This window comes from Cherax quadricarinatus, chromosome 1 (assembly GCF_038502225.1).
Source record: "Cherax quadricarinatus isolate ZL_2023a chromosome 1, ASM3850222v1, whole genome shotgun sequence".
NCBI lineage: Eukaryota > Metazoa > Arthropoda > Malacostraca > Decapoda > Parastacidae > Cherax > Cherax quadricarinatus.
Genome location: NC_091292.1, coordinates 46,601,090 through 46,607,089, shown reverse-complemented (window position 1 = coordinate 46,607,089; position 6,000 = coordinate 46,601,090). Strand labels below are relative to the sequence as shown.

General features: G+C 44.1%; 1 protein-coding gene across 1 annotated transcript in view; it reads left to right on the top strand.

The window, feature by feature from the left end:
• The window catches only part of LOC128685334 (pregnancy zone protein), a 446,170-nt gene that overhangs the window by 310,812 nt on the left and 129,358 nt on the right, over positions 1-6,000 (top strand). The window lies entirely within an intron of this gene.

Here is a 6,000-nt window from a genome sequence, read left to right as displayed (position 1 = left end):
ATGTTGCCAGACAAGATGTACAAACCAAATTTCCTGATTGGTTTGTACATCATTGTAACGAGGCTGACACAATATTACCAGACGAACACTACCATCAAAAAATTGAGAAATAACTACCAGAAAAATAATAAACAGGGGAAAGAGAAAGATGAATATTTAGGTATATTCAAGAACAATCTTTAACATATAGAAACACATTTTTTCAGGAAACAGTATACGCACAAACGAACACACACACACATACACAAAGAAGACCGCAGACAGAGTACAGTTTAGGGGGCCAAGGAATATACACCTCACTCATAGATAAGGATCTTGGGGTGAGTGTAATACCGAGTACATAAGGGCGCCTAGCAAACCTAACAATAGCATTCCGACATCTCAGTAAGGAATCGTTCAGGACCTTGTACACTGTGTACGTCAGGCCCTTATTGGAGTATGCAGCACCACTTTGGAACCCATACCTGAACAAGCACGTCAGGAAATTAGAGAAAGTGCAAAGGTTCGCAACGAGGCTAGTCCTGGAGCTAAGGGGTATGTCCCACGAGGAGAGGTTAAGGGAAATCGACCTGACGACACTGGAAGACAGGACAGACAAGGAGGATATGATAGCGATATATAAAATACACAGAGGAATCGACACGGTGAACATAAACAGGATGTTCCAGAAATGGGACACAGTAACAAGGGGTCACAATTGGAAGCCGAAGACTGAGATGAGTCAGAATGATGTTCGGAAGTATTTCTTCAGCCATAGAGTTGTCAGGAAGTGGAATAGTCTTGAAAGCGATGCATTGGACGCAGGATCCATACATAACTTTAAGAAACCGTATGATGAAGGTCATGGCGCAGGAAGAGTGACCTAGTAGCGACCAGTGAAGTACAATTAGGCGAGTACACTCACATATATCTTACCAAGGGGCAGTTCCATGATAATATCAGAAATTAGGAAAGCGCTTGGAAATTCACTGTTATATAACTGCCAGTGACTTCTACAACATATCAAATATTATGAATTTCCTCCAACTCCTCCAAAGCAAGACGCAATCCAAGTATGCAGCAAGCATTTCCCCTCTGGATGGCCATGATGACGCGCTGGTGGTGGTGTCGATGAGTCTGGAGCCCAGTTCATTAAGGAAATATGTGGCATTTTTTCCTCATGATCCCAAGGTCTCTAATCCCACTGGGACAAATTGATACTATTGGCTTATGTCCGTGTATTTGCTGATCTTATACTCCTCCCTGTGATCAGCAGCTCCTCTCTGTCGTTCGACACTGTGATGAATGTAGGTGTCAGCCAGCGTTGACACACAGGTACAGTCCCATGCTAAGAGCTTGCCATTTGTCCAGGAATAGATGGTGATCCCGTCGGGGCGGTTTGCTGGATTGTGGGTATTGTTGGCTGCTAGTGATCGGGGCTATCTCTCGGCTGGGAATCCAACTGTGGCAAGGGTTCTCTTTATGATATCGTTGACCTCATTGTGTCTTTCGTGCCAGCCCTTGCTTTTGGAACAGTTAAGACCATGTAGACCATATTGTTGGGCTTGCGCAAGGCCGCAAATATATATATATTCCGTGTGAATTGGGGGCAGTAAGGTGCAGAGCCACTGCAATACGAAAGGTCTTAGGGTCGAGGCGCGTTCCCATTGCCGATATATATATATATATATATATATATATATATATATATATATATATATATATATATATATATATATATATATATATATATATATATATATAAATGAAACCACGAAACAAGTGGTTTTGAATCATCAAGATGCGGCAGGCCATGATTCGACCCTAAGACATATTGTCCCGCCTCAAGAGGCCACACAATGTGCATGTCATCTTACCAACTGAGCCATCGGTCCTACAAACAACATGAGCCTAGCGAACTAGGCTTGTTTCGAGTTGCGACTACACTCGTAGCACTTGTATTCTCAAGGATTAATTTCATCCTAATCCTGTTTGAATACCCGCCTCCACAAGCAATCTATATAGCAATGAAACCAAGGAAGAACTAGTTTTGAATTATTTACTAAACTGCAGCAGTCCAGGATTCGACCCCACGATACATTGTCCCGCTTCAAGTGGTCACACAATTTACATGTCACCTTACCAACTGAGCCATCATAAACAAGGAGAGTGTCATGATGGCAACTTTGTAATCATTACACATCAGTCATATCTACTCAGGTGATGCATAAGTTTCACAAACGAACTGGGTGAATGTGTGAGACATGGTTTTCATAATATCTTACAGATTACTGGTAATTTGTACAAGATATAATTTAAAATAATATTACACTAATCGGGATGTGGTACTTTTCATGCATTTAACACACAAAATATAATATTCACCCTTTCTGTCTTTTTTAAAATGAAACTAGTGACACACTCACATGAAGAGAGGGAGAGAGACCTGTACATATCCTTTAGTAAATGCCAGAAGGGTCAGTGCTCAAATAGGCAGGTCATGATTTCAAGTAATAAAGCATAAACGTCCGGTAACATACTATACATATACTATTGGAAGATATATATTTAATATTCATGTCATCTTCAAGGATCATAACAGCGTCACTATCCCATCTGTGAAGAAAATGCTAGGAAGGATAATGAGAACATTCGAAACAAGAGATATCGAGCCAGTGATGATCCTTTTTAAATCACTTGTTCTCTCTAGGCTGGAATACTGCTGTACACTAACATCTCCAGTCATGGCAAGTGAAATTGCAGGGAACTTTTACTGCATATATAATTCAGCCAAACACCTTAATTACTGGGAATGCTTGGGTCACTTGAAATGTACTCACTGGAGTCCAGGCGAAAAAATACATAGTAATCTACGCCTGGAAAATCGTAGATGTACCGGTCCTAAATCTGAACACAGAAATCACTACCAATGAAAGCAAAAACCTGGGCAGACGGTGCAGAATACCCCAAATGAAAATTAGGGGCATCTTTAGTACACTGAGAAAAAACACTGTAAGTGTCCGGTGACCAAGACTGCTCAACAGCCTCCATTCGCTACCTGGCTACGGTGGAGTGTGGTTATGTTTTACACTCCTCTACTGTTCACCCAAGCGAACTATGCAGAAACAAAATGGCGTTAGAAGTGAGGCGTCGTGTAAACACTCTAGGAATTGAGCTCCTCAGTGAGGCAATAACGCCTACGTCAGCTCAGGTGTTACTACCAGCGATTATACTTGAGGCATATGAAATAAAGGATGACGAATTATGTGGAGTGCCATTGAATGGTTGCATATAGACTGTGATATTGCTATCCACTCCAGTGTATGAGTCGTTGGTGGCTCTCTTCCAGGATGTCTGTGTTGACATTACACCAGCAGTGAGGGTCAGGATGACAGATGTATCACATAATTACACGTGGGTCAAGCTCTGCAACGTGCCATTCGAAGCAGATGAAGCAGACATCAGACATGTATTCGACAAATACTGGGCTGTTCATATGGCCCAACTAAGAAAGTGGGTGACAGGGGCCTACGTGGGACTACCAGAAGGAACCTTTACCTTGAGGAGTTTAAAATACAGTTAATGATGGCATATGCTTGGCAGAGGTGTACATGACACCTGTGTGGGGCATGTGAACATATGGCGGCAGAGTGCAGGAACAGAAATGGGCACCTTTGCCGGCAGGAGGGGGAGCGCCTGCTCATGAGCATGGGGTGCTTGGGGAAGACCGAAGGCAAGGTAGAGGGCATGGTCGTAAATGGAGTGAGGAGGTGGAGGTTACACCCATAGAAATGGGGGTGGGCATGGAGCCTCAAGGGTTAACCAGCCCAACAACTGTACTGACAATGAGCAAGGAGGCACAAGTGAGCTCCGAGGCGAAGGCTATAGAGGCGGAGCTGGCGATGGTGTTGTGCTCCATGTTACAGACTAACGAGCAGAAGGGTCACACGGAGCAGGTGGCTGGGGATGAGATGGAGGAAGTGGTGTGTGAGAGGCGGGAGGACCCTGTGGCACCTGTGACGGACTTTGCAGATGCCACGGCAGAACGTGAAGTGGAATACAGAACGGTGGAGGTGGAAGTCCATCCTGGGGTCTCTCAGAACACTGACATGGAGGAGGAGGTCGTGACAAGGAAAAAGGTGGTGGCGTCAGATTCGGACGATGTTCTGACGCCGGCACAAAGGACAGGAAAGAAGACATAGGTAACTGGGAAACGAGGTGACACTCAGGGAGGGCAGCACCAGCCGGTGGTGGTGGTGGGGGGGAAGGAGTGTGGTGAGAGTAGCATAGGTAGTGCCCATGTGACTGGTCGGACTGGGAAGTGTGTTGAGAGGCGGCAGGGATGGAAACCTTAAGCCGGCCACAGGTGTATAATATAAATATAAATGGATTGTGTGATGGCATAAAATAAGAGTGGTTTAACATGGTTAAACCACGGTTTAGAGTGTTTTTGAATAGATATAACGTGGATGTAGTTTTTGTACAGGAACACAACTTCAAGCTTGGTCGAGAATTAGTGGTGACTGGATATCAGGCGTTTGTGCTGCCGTCTGATCGGTTGAAAGGGGGAGTGAGAGTTTTGATCTGGAGGCGAGCCCGTTTGTTTTGTATAGGAGTGAAGGGCGGGGGGGTCATGCATGTGGAAGGATGGTGGATGGGTGAGAGATTGGCATTCATATGTGCAAATGCCCCAGCTGAGAGTAATGCGAAAGTGAAGACGGCGTTCGTGCGCGAGGAACTTGTGTTCTTAATATGCAGGTTATCATCCATGGCGATTGTGGGGGGGGGGGGGGATTGGAATTGTGTTATCAAAAGGGTAGATGTGGAATCCAGGGATGGGGGTATTTTTCTACAGTATTAGGGGTCCTTTTAAGGGATATCCATTTAAGGGATGCATTTAAGACTGTAAGAACATAAGAAAGAAGGAACACTGCAGCAGGCCTACTGACCCATGCGAAGCAGGTCCATGTCCCCCCCTGGATTAGCCCAATAACCCACCTAATCAGGTCACTTCCACTTAAGAAAGGAGCACCGCATCAGACCTAGTAGCACAAGCTAGTCAGGTCCAACTCACACTCATCCACACCCACTCATATATTTATCTAACCTATTTTCAAAGCTACACAACGTTTTAGCCTCAATAACTGTACTCAGGAGTTTGATCCACTCATCCACAACTCTATTACCAAACCAGTGCTTTCCTATATCCTTCCTGAATCTGAATTTTTCCAAATTGAAAGCATTGCTCCGAGTCCTGTCTTGGCGGGAAATTTTCAGCGCGCTCTTTAAATCCCCTTTATTTATTCCTGTTTTCCATTTATACACTTCGATCATATCCCCCCTAATTCTACGCCTTTCGAGAGAGTGCAGATTCAGGGCCCTCAGTCTATCCTCATAGGGAAGATTTTTGATACATGGGATCATCTTTGTCATCAGTCGTGGAGTGTAAGGGGAGAAATTAAAGCGAGTGTGTGGGTATGAGCCATGTAAACTGGCGAGGAATGATCGAGTGGCGCTGGGGGAAATATGGAGGGCACTAATGGAAATGAGTAAGGGAAAGGCACCGGGATTGATGGTTTCCCATGTGAATTTTATATGCAGCATTGGGGGATACTGAGGGGATTACAGGTTCAGTTAATGAATGCGCCTACAAACAAGATTGTACAAACAAACAATGCATACACCACCATTATCAACACCAACACCTGGTCCTTCCCTCGGGAAGAACCAACCGTTGCCCCCCCATCCATAATGATATACTTACTGTACTCCACATATACCTGGAGTGCACATCTACGAGTTCTGCAATACATAAAACAGTAATTATGACAACGTCACGCAAAAGCTAATCATGTGGTAAATGCTTACCCTAATGATAAATATAGACACAGTACATTTGTAATTCCACCTTAGAAATACAGTGACTCATTCAGCTTACCACAAGGTACATTACACTAACATGCTACCACATAAGAGGCTCACTTTTGTATAAAAATTACAAGAAAACATACATATTTAAAA